This window comes from Argiope bruennichi, chromosome 7, assembly GCF_947563725.1.
Source record: "Argiope bruennichi chromosome 7, qqArgBrue1.1, whole genome shotgun sequence".
NCBI classification, from domain to species: domain Eukaryota; kingdom Metazoa; phylum Arthropoda; class Arachnida; order Araneae; family Araneidae; genus Argiope; species Argiope bruennichi.
The window spans coordinates 94,098,002-94,114,541 of NC_079157.1; the positions used below are offsets into that span (position 1 = coordinate 94,098,002).

The 16,540-nt window shown below is 29.7% G+C and overlaps 1 long non-coding RNA gene across 1 annotated transcript; it reads left to right on the plus strand.

The window, feature by feature from the left end:
- Nucleotides 1–506: 506 nt before the first annotated feature.
- Nucleotides 507–13,238, plus strand: LOC129974846 (uncharacterized). The gene is made up of 3 exons (XR_008784978.1): nt 507–1,138; nt 2,751–2,854; nt 12,473–13,238. It is a non-coding gene; the product is annotated as an uncharacterized LOC129974846 (long non-coding RNA).
- The last annotated feature ends 3,302 nt before the right edge of the window (nt 13,239–16,540 follow it).

Consider the following 16,540-nt stretch of genomic DNA (forward strand, 5'->3'; position numbering starts at 1 on the left):
GAATTGTATTTGATTCTATCTTAACCTTGAATGTTATATGTAGGTGAATCCGATTATATTCGTGCATTTTTACTCTCTTGTAGCGAAGTATAGAAAAAAAAAAATATTATAATCATCAAAAACTTTGAATTCGGTATTTTGACGAACCTTCTTAAATTCCATAAACACATTTTTATAAAATGTTTGTCTGTCCGTCTATGATAAAAGTAACTTAAAATCTGATTTGAGCTAGACTGATGTAATTTGATATAAAGTTTTACACCAAATATGTAGATTTCTATCAAATGTAGAGCAAAATCTATTCAGAGTTAGCCTGTCTGTCCGACTGTTTGAATATAAGTTAACACGATAACTACTAAACAAAGTGAGCTAGGGGGATAAAATTTAGTATACAGAAGTAGCATTGTGCTCGTGCCGCTAGGGAGAAAAAGAAATTCAAATAGGTGATATCGGTATTAACGAGTTGAAGTCAGAGCTTGACATTCCCCTGAGCCGTCAGTCAATGCAGAACTGTATGATTTGTCAAACATGTTGAAAGCTGATCTGTAGTATGCACAATTCTGAACTGAACATTTCATTATTAATGAATGTTTTAGCTTTGAGGTTTCATTATGAGTTGGATAATAATACTTATGTAGCTGCATGGAAAGCTGCATTTGCTTTCAGTGTGGAGAGTCGTGAGTGAATGACTATGCGAAACTGACTCAAATGATGTACGTCATCAGATTGCATTCTTGAAGGTTGAAAAACCGTCCATTATTATTGAAGCACTCTGCTCAAAGCTCGCGCCCAGCTTATAATATTTGCTGGAGAGTTAAAATGTCACAGGAGAACCATTCAATTACGTCTGTATAAATTTGGGAAGAAACAGGAATTCTGTGACTGAACTGGAAAAAAGAAATGCTGCAGGGGCTCAGTTTTTACCATGTCACGAGAAGGCTTAATACCCGGATCAGACTTGATTAAATTTTGACATGACGATAAATGGACCTTAAATATTATTGATCTTTTGTTTTGGAAGCATTTGCTACGAAATGAAATCTTCTCTAAAGGAAGATATTGCCGTTTTTGGTGGAATAATACTTTTTTTTTTGTCCACTTCGGACATCTAGAAAGTGGCAAAACCATCATAATCAAGGTATTTATGCCATCGTTGTAGGAGCTTGAAGATATTGTTTCGGAAACGGTATTAATCCAAAGAATACTGTAGTGAATGTGCCGTTCCATATTTAAGATATAAAACGGGGAAGTAATTTTGCTTTAACAAACTTCCATAAATAAACGACTGAATTCATACGAGTATTCTTTAGTGTTGTGTGTTACTGTTATTTAACATTAGCCGTTTAACTGCTTTGCCTGAGTGCCATACGTGCATCGATTTATGAAATTTTGATAGTTGTAAGCAAAAAATAAACCATCCATAACGATTATAATTCAATATTAAAATTACTTCGTATACATAGATAAGTCAAGTATTCAATGCATTTCCATTTGAATCAAAATAAGAAAATATTTCCAAAATAGAAGGTGTCATCTTATTAGATAGTAAAGAAAATAAAACAGTTAAATGGTTAATAAATGTATCAGCCATAAAAAAAAAATTCTGTTAGATTGATGAACACTTGAAACAAGTTCCAAAAATGTCAGCTACGAGTTAAGTTGCCAACCATTATACTTTAGCAACGTTTTATCCTGTACCATATTTGGTAATGTATTATTTGAAAAATTTCATATGCACGTATGGTCGGAAGTTCTTTTTAGGGAATAAATTTACGAACCAGTTTTAACTTTTTCTTCTTAGAAATTTTAATGTCAAGAAATCGATTTTCAAATAAAATGTTGCTCTAAAAGTGTATTTCTGACCTAAAAACTATTCTAAACAAGTCAAAATTAATTTTGTAAGGAATAATTAGTGTAAATTCTTTAGTTTTCAGTTAATTGTAATATAATGCAAGGTATCAGTGAAAATCGGTACATAGTTATTTTTTAAATTTCTGTGGATAATGACAATTAAAAATTTACTATTATAATTTGTTGATGATTAACTTTCATCAGTCTTTTAAATTGTCTTTATCTTAAATATTTTGCACTATTTTAATAAACTTTGTTTATAGGCTGGCATACTATATGTAAATTTTATCATGTTACGTAGTGACTGGAAGAATTAAATGCTGTGCACTTCAAATTGTTTTACTTATAGCTCTCAAACGGGGAATTTTAAGTAAGACATTTTAGAGATCTCTTGTAGGAAGGACATACCTTAGGAAATATCTCGCATCATATATAGTGAATATAAACCTTTCTTTCTTTTCTCAGCAATAAATAATATTGTTTGTTTTACTTGTTCAATTGTGTTTCGAATTTTTCTTCTAAACCAAGAATCATTTCACTCGGATAACTGAAAAGTTTGTAGTATACATTAATATTAAAGGTTTTAGTTAAATAAAATTTCAAAGGTCCAAATTATTGGATTGACCTTTAATAAATTTAAAGTATTAGTATTCAGTTTAGTTAGCATTCTTAACTTGAATTCCTAGGTTAACAGGGATGTCTTCATCAATTTTCTTTCAAATATTGTTCATACTCGAGTCAAAGACCTACTTTTTTGCATCTTTGATTTGGTCTCTTTAGATTAAACTAATTCCTTCGTTACGAATCCATTTCTTTTTAGTATCATAGAATTTTCTCTTTTGAATTTTACTAAAGTTAAAACTGAACTCAAAGTAATTTGGCATTTTAAATCTTTTCAGACCGTAAAGAATCCGTTTATCCATTTACGGAAGATTTTGCATTTAAAAACTGGAAGACACTAAAATTGAAGAATGTAATAGAAAATCGCATGTGAAAAAAACAAGTAAGTTCTTAAAACGTCATTAATGAAATTGCAAGGATTTTTAGGTATCAATTTAGAATATATACTTTAGACAATATTCATAAATCAGAAATTAAACATTTCAGTAATGGAAGTAAACTAATTAAAAATTCGAGATTGCTGTTCGTCAACGGATTCTGAAACGATTACATTTCGACGCTTCCATATCATTAGAAGGGGTGAGGCGCAGAACGATGAGCACATTTCCGGCATTCACCTTTGACCTTGGATTTACCCCATTAGATACTTCACTTTTTTTCACGTGTGGATGTTGTGTCGTTTCTGACCGCATTTTATTTTAACTCAAATTTTCGTATTGATATGGCTAGTTCAAATGGCAAAAAAGTTTTAAAGAGGGGTACAAAGAAAAGTTTAGTAATAATTTCATGTTATGTATTTAAAAATATTCTTAAGTAGAAAAATCTTTAATAACTCTTTTAATATCAAAATACATAAAATATCAAGCATTTTATAGATAATATTTTTAAGAGGCTCCATATTTACAGCAATTCCTAAAATGAAAATAAAAAGTTTTGAATAGAACAAAATCTTTATTATCCATTGTTTTTAGTCTTAAAATATTGTCAAAAAATTCAATAGCGCATAAAAAACGGCATTTTAATATAAAAGATTATTTTGTAAAGATGAATTATCATATTTTAAGAACAGAAATTTTTCATTTATTTTTTCATAATTTAATGTTTATGCCTCTTACATTAAATAAAAAAAATAGTTCTGAAATATTTTACTGTGCATTAATTCATTTTCCTTTCTGTATTACTAATTATCTAATTTTTACGTCTCATAAAACCACGAGTCTTCATTGTTAAATGTAAACATCTCCTCCTTTCATCTTTCCTTTTACCCCTATTTTGACAAATTAAACAAATCCTAACGCATGCGCAAAAGCGAGGAGGGTTTTCCAAACCATTGTCGAACAGTAGACATATTTTGATACTTGTAAAAAGGGCTTGAAATTTTTTTAGATATTAGGCTCAAATAAGCAAGTTTTTTCCTTGGAATTCTTAAATCCCATTCTAATACATATATTCAACCTTACTCTTTTCCATTTAATGGCTTAATTTATATAATATGTAATGATCTCTTTTTATATTGTAATTTCCTATTTTGTTATCTTAAATTAGTTTATATTGCATTAATTTAAAATTAGTATGTTAAATCTAATTAGTATGTTAAATTAAGATAATAAAAAAAAGGTTAATCAAGTGATAGTTTTTAATTAATACGTAAGATAACTATTTTTCCTATTTTTATATCACAGGTATGTGGAGATCGTTTAAACGCAGTTTTCTATGAGATGTAATATACTGCATCCTCATAAAAACACGATTGCTAGAATTTAGTAAATTTGAGAGAACGAGGCTCTTAAAAAAGAAATGAAATTCAAAATATTAGCCTATGTTTTAAGATAAGAATAGACTATAAATACGATATGGTTTAAATCAAATTCGTCAAAAAAGGTGTCGTATGAAAAATATCAAAATTACATATGTTGGAATAATCGAAATTAAACTACAAATCAACTAAGAACTAAATGTAATTTGGGGTTAAAATTTTCCAATATAAAACATTCGATGTTCCTGAATGCAATATAAAACAAGACTACGGAAATTTAATTTTCCTAGCGATTTTCTTTAACATTAAATTTTATATAGACAATATTGCCTTCACCTTTCTTACAAGAGTGACGAAAAATTAATATTTTAGTGCGTCAAGTCCTATAAGTTCTCTCAATCTGAATTTTTCCTCTTTCGGCATCACTGAGCATTTTTAAGCACTAATAACTAAATCGTCTTATCGACAAATCTTTTCTTAGATTTCATTTAGTGCTTTGAACCATCACTTTATTCAATTCTGCTGAATTTTGAAAATAAATTTCTGTCAAGACTGACAGATTTTTGGATTTCGTATTGGGTAGGATAAAATTTCTAAAGCTTATTCTTCTGGAAACGCTTCGTTCGGCACTCTGCCGTATTTTCTGATTTAAATTATACTTGTCGAAGCCTAGTCGATTTATTCAGTTTCCCACTAAGATACACGTTTGCATAATTCCATATATGTTGTGATTAAACGTTTCATTGGTAGAAATTAGCTAGAGCAATTTTTAGCAAATAACGTACTTCAATAATTTTGGAAGAAAATGTTTCAATTGCCTAGATTCGATAGCATCTCTACGGACAAAAAAGAAACTGATAAATTACCTTCATGATTTAAAGCAGGACAGGAAAATAAGTCTTACTATTGGATGACCTTTGATGTAAAAAAAAAAAAAATCTATTGTGCGAATCCTGATCTTAGGTGTACTTTGCTCGTTATAAATGAAGCGTTAATACTGAAATTTTTTGGATTTTAGAATGTCAAACTATTTACTGATATCGTTGAGAAAAATTTACATAAATATAGGAAAATCTTAATTTTTTTTATTCCGTTATGTGGCTTTGACGTTAGCGTAAGACATCTCATTAAAATATCTTACAGTAAGTCTAAATAGATAGCAACAGATAGAAGTTTCATCAAACTTAATATTTATTCTTTTCTAAAAAACCAAGAGTTGATTCTGATCTCTTCTAAATCTTATTTGCATCTTTAAATAAGGAAAGATGCATATCATTAAGGATAAAACATAGTGATAGAATAATTCACTTTCTGTGGTTTGAGTTTTTAGCTAGGCAATACATGCCTTTAAAGAATTGTCAATTTAAAGAATTGTCAGGTAGATGAAGGGAGGAAGACATTGGAAAAGAATGCAAAGGAATATTTGAGAACTATTTTTTATAAAAAGCTCGAAAATTTGTGATAAGTCGGTTGATTACCGGTCATTTAAGATATTGAAATTGTTCTTTACATCAATTCTGAGGTATACTACATTAGGAGTGAAAGATTTGGGATTTCTGGGACATGCATATAATTAGTTGAAAATTTCATTTTATCGGTTTCACATATAGTTGAATCAGTCTGTCCTCAAAACGAACAAACTTTTTTAGAAAAAAATAGAATTGTATCGTAGAAACCAGTTTAGTAGTGATGGCATTGGGTACAAATTTTCTCTCAATTCTATTTTTCTATAAATACAATTTTATTCCGTTAGAGACATCAAAGCATGGCTGTAGGTTATCCCCCACCCTAAAATCAAGCTACCTTATTTTTTGAGTTGTACATTGCACTTGAGTTGTATTGTTGCCGCAGTATGCAAAATTTCTGTCCTGGATTTCAATGCGTAAATTAAAAATTATACAATTCATTGACTAGGAATAATGGCAGAGGATTTTGTAACGAATGTCTCTAGTATTCATAGTGGGTAAAGAGTGGAAACTGTACTGGATTGGAAATGACTATGGGTTTGTTCGTTGTTAAAATTATGGTCCATTATAGTGGAAGTAATGTATGCTGTTTTAACTGTGTGGGTCACTTGGATACAGGTATTGTGTTGGAACTGTGTGTAGTGGTGGAATGGATAATGCTGATGGTAGTGGATCTATGGATGTCTTAGTGGAGTTGATAGATAATACGTATGATAATGAAACCGGGTATCATAGTTGATTGTGTAATACATGTGATGTTAGAACAGTGGTATTCGTTGTTGAATGGGTGATGTGTAGTATTGGAATTATGGGGTTCGTGGTGGATGCATAATAAATGTATGTGGTGTTGGAATTGCAAGTGTCGTGGCGGTGTGGTTAATGAGTGTATGTGGTGTTGGAATTGTGGAGGTAGTGGCGGTGTGTGTAATGTGAGTGGTTTGGAATTGTGGAGGTAGTGGCGGTGTGTGTAATGTGTGTGGTTTGGAATTGTGGAGGTAGTGGCGGTGTGGGTAATGTGTGTGGTGTTGGAATTGTGGAGGTAGTCGGCGGTGTGGGTAATGCGTGTGGTGTTGGAATTGTGGAGGTAGTGGGCGGTGTGGGTAATGTGTGTGGTGTATGAATTGTGGAGGTAGTGGGCGGTGAGGGTAATGTGTGTCGTGTTGGAATTGTGGAGGTAGTGGGCGGTGTGGATAGTGTGTGGTGTTGGAATTGGGGAGGTAGTGGGCGGTATGGGTAATGCGTGTGGTGTTGGAATTGTGGAGGTAGTGGGCGGTGTGGGTAATGTGTGTGGTGTTGGAATTGTGGAGGTAGTGGGCGGTGTGGGTAATGCGTGTGGTGTTGGAATTGTGGAGGTAGTGGGCGGTGTGGGTAATGCGTGTGGTGTTGGAATTGTGGAGGTAGTGGGCGGAGTGGGTAATGCGTGTGGTGTTGGAATTATGGAGGTAGTGGGCGGAGTGGGTAATGCGTGTGGTGTTGGAATTGTGGAGGTAGTGGGCGGAGTGGGTAATGAATGGGACTGTATTAGCTGGTAGTTCGTAGTATAAAATATATGGGGAGTGTAAGAAAGGGGTTATTATTGTGAGTTGTGCTGTGAGAGTAGAGGCGTTTGGTGCGTTTAGGGTCAGTGTACAGAAGCTTTTTGTGTGGTAATATGTCAAGAAATAACATGTCATAATTTAATAATTTCGTCTGAAGAATTACGTGAAATGCGTTTTTATGGCTAATTTCGATAAGCTCAAAGCATGTTTGCTGTACTTCATTAAAATAATTTTTTTTTTCCTTTACCCAAAAAAATAAATTTTCACCCCTGCACCTCCCCTAAGAATTTACTTTTTTTTTTTTTTTTTTTTTTTTTTTTTTTTTTTTTTTTTTTTTTTTACAGGATCTGAAAATCTGGATCGTATAAAAAATAAGCTCGCTGAACTTTTTCTAATTTTATACTTCGATGTTCAAATTCGAAATTCGGTGATTATTCCATTCCTTCATTTATGATTTAACTAGATATTCCAAACGGATATCTCTTCTGTATGGGTAAAAATAAAAATAAATTCATTAAAAGTTAATCATTTAACAATGATTCCATGATCCCGAAAATGAAAGATGCCCGCAATATTTTCGGAATAATACGTTTCTATAAAAAAAATCAGATTATAAAGCATAAACTGAAACGGTTATATAATTGTCAATTTTACAAAATAGAATTATTCATATTAGAGAAGTTCGGAGAATCTCGAGCTTAGTTAGGATTTTACATGGATTTTAGAGTTGTATTCAGTAAGTACAAAGTTTGATAATATCCGTTTAATGTCCTTATTTTAATACTTTAGGTAGCTTGGCCCAAGCATTTTGTACCAATCATAGATTAAAATCTCACAATTTCCTGGATTTATATAGAACTTTAGTAAATTTTCTGTCTAATTGTAGAATATTGAAGAAATGTTTTTTTTTTGGAAATCTCCAGTGTTCGAATGTTCGTTTATAGATATATAAAGCCCGGCAACTTAAAGAAATGCAGCCTTTTCAAATTTTTTGAATCATTAAAAGAATAAACCCTTGAATGATCTTTCTCTATATTTTAAAACGTTTCCTCAATTTAATATTGATCGTGTTTGTTCAGCATATAAAACATGGTTATAAAATATTTCCGGGTACTGAAATGTCAATGAAAAATCAACTTTTTTGTATTTATATAAATCGACAATATCTTTCATATGTCGAGGCGATTTAGCACATTAGGGTCTAATAAATCATTGCTTTATCCTTTCCGCAGTTGCAGTTAAATCTTAGTAATGGGTAAAAATAGTCGTATATTTTGGGTAAATTTCTGCTCTATAGAATGAAAGTATAAAGCCGCTCTGTATAATAGTTGTTTCCCACCTCAAAATGCTGTCTTCTCCTTTTCGAGTACTTTCTTTCTTACAATATGATTGCAGTTTTGTAGAAATTGTGCTGATATCTAACAATGAAATGCTTGATTGCTGTAAATCTCGAACTGTCACCAAGATTCTAGATGGGAAACCGAATGAATCGGCAAAGAATTGTACATTGAACGAAAATAAGACAAAGCGCAGCACGCACTCCCCCCCCCCCCAAGAGAATTAGCTTTCGGTTGAATGGCTAAGTACGAAATCCAAAAATCCTTCAGTAAGAGTAAACCTATAAGTGACTAGAATGATAGTTTAAAGCAGTTAAGGAAACCTTGCTGTCGATAAGAGGATAAGCTTCTCTAATTATGAGTTTTGATCTTGGATTGGATGTCACAAACGTAAAATAAACCATGTTTGGATTTTCTTCAATTTTGATAATACAAACTTGAAATTAAATGGGAGCTCACATTAAATCTGATGAAATCAAAAACTTTCATGAAAATGTTTTAAACAATGAATTTAGATTCGATATTAGAGAATAATTAATGATTTTGGGCTCTAAAAATCAATAAAATATATTGGCAGGAATTGTTAATGATTATTGGATGTCAGATGGCGGGGATCTGTTATTTTCTATTGATGAATGCTTTTTAATATCCATGTATGTTTTAATATCCATGCTTTTTAATATCCATATTGGATATGAAATAGCAATGATCGGTTATTTTTTGAATGATGAACGCTTTTATCTGTTCTTTTTAATAACCATGTATGCTTAATAACCAGAAATTCAAATCAAGGGATAGTTTTCAGAACCCGAATCTTAGCTTTCCAATATTGCTTTGCTCGAAGTCAGATTTAAAATCACCATCTTGATTTTCATTCATTTCAAAATTCTATAATAGGAGAGTAGAATCCTTATTTTTCGATACTCATTTTTTTATTAGATTCACTTATTTTAGAAATATAATATTGGAAAATTGATTTTTTGTTGGAAACAAATCTTATCTTTCCTTTGTTCTTCAGCTGTTTTAAATCCAGAAACGATTCTAACCTAACGGTTATCAATTTGTTCTATTAACTGTTATCTATCTCGAGTTAATTTTTTTGGAATCTGAAATTTCAATATTTTTTTTATTAAAATTTTATTAAACTTCTCGAAATGATCGGAAGCAACGTAAATTTTTGAATCGATCTCTTTATAGTCTCGAAATATTAATCTCGTTCTTTCTACATTTCTTAATTTCTAGTAGTTATCCGTATGGAAGCATTGTCACATTCCAATTTGCGATTGGACACACTGTCGAATATCGATAAGTCATAAAAGAAACGTCCATTTATTAACGTACCATAAATAAAAATAGTAATTGTATCGAAAGCAATTCTGCACATTAAGATTGAATTACTTTTATATAAGGGTAAATTTGTCATATGTATCCAAATGGGGCATCGGAACTGGAATGGCGACACGTTCCGAGTAAATGAACAAATATATCATTCGTTTTAATGGACTGATCTATGTTAATTACTTTTAAAGAACTAGGCTATGGTAATTGGATAAAGGTAAAGCCAGGATGAATCTCTTTTATATGTAGATGTATAGGACTTAGCGTTTGAGATTATTTAAAATAATTCCGAAATAAAATCATACTGAGGTTTTTCCTGTTCGATGGCAAAACGAATATCAAGATTTTAACTAGAATGAAATGATTTCGTTTTCTTTAAGGAAATGACCAATCCCTAGAGAAGCAACGAAAATGAGAACTAGAAATGAAAATATTAAACGATTGCTAGTAATTAAATTTTTCAATCAAATAAAACCTATATTATATAATCGGATGAATTTATTTAGCTACTAATCTACATAAAATGGTTAATTTTCAACAGTAAGGAAATATTTCGAGAACGAAATCCTTTTATTTGATAATTTTTTCCTTTTAGTTTTTCAAAATTGCACTTTATTCTGATTTTATCAAATCGAAAATTTTAAAAATGCATTAGAATCATATCCCGAAACTGTCTGAATGAATAATTTAAAATTTATTTCCTAATGTCACAGCCGTTTTTTTTTTCAAGGATTCCAGAATTGAATATTCTGATGTGTGCAATCCATGACTGATGGATGCATTCTGTACAATTGTGAAATTCTCAAGCCATTGTGGATAAATGAGTAAAGAAAATATCAACATGCTATGAATTCTTCACAAACTTCAAAGCAAATGAAACTCTAAAGCAGTCTAAAGCAGCAACTAAAAGGAATGGATTTCATCATAAAATACCATTTATTTTGATTTATAAGACTCTTCAAAAGTGGCTAGTAAATCGTGAATTTTCTAGATATTCAAGTGATAGTCGATCTTTTGAACTATCTAAACAAACTATGCTAAAGAAAAATCTGTTGCGTGTGGCAGTTGTCATAGACATGTTCGCGAATGAAATCAGAGATAGAAAAGAAATCTTGTTGTCATAACTGAAAATCTTCCTGAAAATGAATTGCATGAACAAATTAAAAAAAAATCATGTTGAGCTTCTGAATCTCTTACATAATTGCAACTCGTTTATATTGTTTTTATCTGTTCTGTTAATGAAAAACGAATAGAATTTGGATGAAATAACAGGAGGAAAAAAAATTGTTCGGAAATAAGGTATCAAGAATATTCAATTTATAAGTAACACTCAGGGAAACGGAACAAATCGAGTTATAATAAACGTTAAAGTCTTGAGTCTTTCATTTCAAACTTTCTATTACAGGAATTGAAATATAAACAGTTCAAAAAATTTTAAACACTCTTACTTTGGAAGAAATTTTTCTTCAGATATTTCCCTACGACTAAGACTTAAAATGAACTTTTATTGTTGAAGAAGCAGCAATATCAATTTTCGAATATATTATCACTTTCAGTGTTTGATATTACCTTTCTTCTTAACTTCTTGCAACGTGTGACATTTTATGAAAATTGAAATTGATTTGCTCTGAGAAATTTGACTGGTTTACAATCGTGCTTATAGATGCATTTTATTCAATCTCTGGAATCGAGAGAACATAACTGGAAATATGCAGTACCGTAAATCTTACTGGTATATAAAAATAAGCATGTTTCAATTATGTGGGATTGAAGCTAATAAATATTCAGTATATATTTACACTATTATGTAATAAATGCTATCTACTAGACAGTTTCAAGCTTTTGCCCTGAACATTCCTTCAAATATTGCAAACAATGAAAAGTGTATTGCACGTCTCTGTATTTATACTCAATTCAAATATAACGTCAATGAACCCATAGCTATATGGATTCTTCAACATTTGCCGATTATTATGCTGCAGAGAGAAAAACGATTCACTCTGTACTTCTGATTTCTTAAATTCAGACACTATTTTCAGTTCCAGACTCATCTAGGATCGAGACCAGATTTCCAAGATACGTAGAAAATGTATTCTTTGTAATGGGAAAAAAAAATTCTGAAGTACAACGACATGGTAAGTTGAAATTAAATAGTGCTAAAAAAATCAACCGGAAATGAAAATATTTGTCACTTAAAAAAAATGTGTATTCATAACGCGATTATCACTTGCACTGCATTTTACTTTTGCTTTGATCTGATACATGCCGAGGCCACGGAAATAGATTAATCTTAATAGAAATATTTAGTGATTAAATAAATTTTACTATAATTTAAAATCTTTAAGAAAAGAGTTTCAATTCCATATTTTGATGCACTAGGAAACGGATTCTAAAGAAATTATCTAATGTAGTCATTGGTATTGGTACTGAAACCTTTGATTTGTTTTTTGATAAATTTTTGTATAATTTACTTCCACAAATTACTGTTTTTGCTATATTGTTTTTTCATTCATTATAACTAATATATTCATTTTTAAGTTGCATTAATTCATGCTTTCTTTTCAGATATTGCTCAAAGAAATTTAGTGTAAGATGGATCTTTCTCAACATGGCTAAGAAATGATTTTATATCGACATCAAGACTGGAGTTCATCGCTCTTACGTATAAAAGATATCAATGGAGCAACATCGAACAGTATTTTTTGCTGACAGCTTGGGAACTTATAAATTATCTCTTGCAAAATCTATTAAGATGATTTACTACTAATTATAAACTTGACTTGGCAGCCGAGGGAAATGCAATTCAGATATCTTTAAAACTTTGTGCACTGATCTTAAAAAAAAAAAAAAATCTTATTTTACATTGCTTTCTGAAACTTTGCAGGTGAGGAGAAAATTCAATTTTCTAAACTTAAAAGGTAAATCTAGCTAAAATACGCAACTGCCGATATTTATCACGAAATTTAAGCGTATCTCTGGCTTTCATTCTATCTTTTAAAATAATGACTAGCTGAAAAGACAAGTGCTGAATGCTTTTTGTTTCATATTCTGAGATGGTACTTTACAAAATATTTTATTTTCAAACTATTGTAACGAGTCATTAAACTCAAATTTCAACTAATGTTTAGCGGTTAAATTAATATCTACTTGTAAAATCAGTTGATCAAAAATTTTGTATTAAGTTAAGAAAACGAAATCTGTTGGTGACTATTTCACGGATTTTGTATAATCAAATTCAATAAGTCTGTTTCGATATGGTTTTTCAGCATTTTAAGAGCACATATTTTATTCTGTTTTTAGCTTTAATCTCATATTTTCAAGCTTTCTCGTGACTCGCTCTCTGAGACTGAGTTTAGCTAATCAGATTCAGAAGTTGTTAAAAATTGAATGATCATATTGGAAAGAATCGATATTGCTAAAATTCTTCAAAAAAAAATCATGAAAAACAGTAATTAAATGTTTCCTTCGTCGTTGCTTCTAAATTATTAAAATTCTCCAAATAATCTACTTTTGGGTATTTCTAATATTTTCAGTTTATATGTGATCGCTAAGAATTAACCAAAATGTCAAAAGTACTGAAACTCGAATTATTTCTAGTTTTATTCCAAGAGATTATTTTAATTTCTAAAAAAAAAATATTGTATTCTATGTAAGTTTTGTGCTTGCATTTATAAAATTTAGATTTATCCTTTTGAAATATCTAGTGCTGGAATAACTGTCATACTTTTCAATGAAATTTTAATATTTACATTTACTTCATCCATAGTCATATATTGTTGCCAACATACTCTTATCACTTAAAATTGCTATAAAAGAATAGTCTTTAATTTTGAAATTTTGTGAATGTAAAATGTATATTTTTGCTGTTATATTAATATTCTATGAATTCAATAATTCACTCAACATTCTCATAGAATTGGGGAAACTTTTTTAATTTCATTCAACTAAACGATCTGATTTATAAAACTAAATATGAAATAGTAGAGTATCATAAAAATAAATTTCTATAGTATCACTTTGTAAAGAATGTATAAATTATATAAGAAAGCATTCCTTAGATTTGCATAATTGTCAGATAAGTAATTTCAGTCTTGTCTACCTATTTATTGTTAAGAATTTCAGTTCAAAGAAATTGACATCCATATTTTAAGAATCAAAGTTTCTTAAACTTCAAGAAATTTATTTGTTTTTAATAATGAATTCTTCTTGGTATCACAAGCATTAAGTCTGAATTCTTCATGATTAAGGCTCTAAAATAAAATGTTGACAATAATTGAAATAATCTTTCGCTGAAATGACGGTGAAAATTATTGATTCTTCCGCGCACATTTTATAAATGGATATGAGAAAGTTGGATAAAGAAATGTTTTAATTTTATTTAAGTTTGAAAGATATAAAGAAGAGTTAGAAAAAAGGGAACGATTCCAAAAATGAATGATTACTTTTTATTGTTTTGTGTCATTATATCGGCTGTACTATGATATATTAATAGCTGTGAAAAAGCGTTTAATAAATCCGTGTTAAATGAATCTCGGGAAAAAGCTGAATTTAAAGAAAGAATAAGATAGAATTTATCGTTGGAAATAAATTTCCTATGATATGTCATATTACAAAATGGCATGTTACAAAAATCGGTGACATCTGGAAGCTTTACAATATCTGACAAAAAAAAAACCAAACCTACATTGAGGTTGTGTCTGAATTAAATTGTATATTTTAGAATTACCAAATATTTTTAATTCTGTGATTAGTATTGTACATGTGATTGAGTTTTGCGATAAAATGGCTATTCCTTACCTCGATGTTCTGGAACATTTAAATCTAAAATCAGATAGTTTAAGATATTAAATTATAACCATCAAACAATAACCTGCAATATTATTTCCATTTCTGGCATTAACATTTAAATTTCAGCTATTTCTTAAGTACTTATATTCATAATTATTTAAGCAAAATATATTAAGCCTCCTCCATTTGTTGCATCCTTTAGAAATTATTATAACATCCTTTAATGTTTAGTTTACCATAAAAAATTGATGACAATAATATTTTTAAAAGCGAAATCTAAGCCTCATTTTTTATAATTATCCGTAAAATTTTGATAACTTCGAAATGCATTAAAAAATATGTAAGGAATTTGAAAGCTCTTTTTCGGTGGTTTTCCAACAAAGGATGACTGATGGCTGTGCTAGCCAGTCAATCAGGAATCCATCGGATTTAGAAAAAGCATTTGATCGCCATGCCTGATCAACATGGTGATGAATATGCTTTAAAAGAATCTTTAAAATTTCCAAAAACTACATTTTGGAAATGTGGATAACATTTTTGTATATGAAATATTCCGGAAATCTGGATACCACTGCTTAACTTTCAACCATGTTCATGAAGCATGTCATAATATGCTAGACCGATTAGAATGGATGCAATAAATGACAAAAGCTTAAATTTTCTTTAATAGAACTTTTCTGTCTAATAATACTATTAAATTTAATAATGTTACCTACATTTTTATTAATGTCTTAAATTAGTATTTGATTAACTTCAATTTTTAGTCTTTAACTAATAATTCATTTATCATTATGGATGTAGATGTCGATTTCTCTTACTGATAGACTGCATCTCTCGTAAAAAAATATATATATATTGAAATTCCTCTAAACGAAACAATCAAATGATAGTTAAGTTTTTAAAAATCAGTGGATTTTTATCAATCTAGGAAATTCCAGGATGTCTCTGAGCGTCAAGAAATAAAGATTCCAGTGTTGCAAACCTGAAACATACCATGAATGTAAAAATAGAGATCTTAAATATTTTCAAATATTTAAAATTTGTAGAAAGTCTTATAAAATCAAATAAATTTCAAAACTTCCAAGATAGTTTCCTTTGAATTGCTAAAAATATCGCTGGAGTATTTTCTTTGAAATTCATAATATTGTTATAATAATTCATAGAAACTGCATTGTCTTTATCATTAAGGTTACTTTACCTCATTTTTTTTTCTATATTTGAACAAACTCCTGGTATTTTCCATGTATTTTCTGTTAATATTTTTATCTTTGTATATAATCTTTGTTTCAAATAAATGTATTTAATATGAATGCTATAAATGCTGTTTTTATCTTGTATATTTGTACATAATATCTGAGTATTTTCATATTCATATATGTATTTACTTTCAATGTTATATTAACTTAACGATTTCAAATATTATAATCTTATTTCAGTATTTTGTATTACTTAATTTTGTAAATAAAATCTTGTTTGATAATTTGTTAGTATTCAGTTTTTATATTTTAACCTTTTTAGTTTTGTGAACATCAGCATTTTTTACTGATTTCTAAAACTTCACTAATATTATAAATCCCAAAAGTCCCTGCGAGATGTTACTTATAGGCTGCACTTCATTAAGTTAAAAATGATCATTAAATGAATAAATGTCTATTCTACAATAAAAATTCTGCTTTTCCTTGTCATTTACGTAACTATCAAAACCAACAAGAATGGTCTCTCAATCTTTCTAGCATACTTTCTAATAAAATCGAGTTGCTATTTTAGACACGTTTTCCCCGACAGATTATAAAAAAATAAACGTGTTATGCAATATTTTTAATGCAGCTGTGAATATGTAAAGAG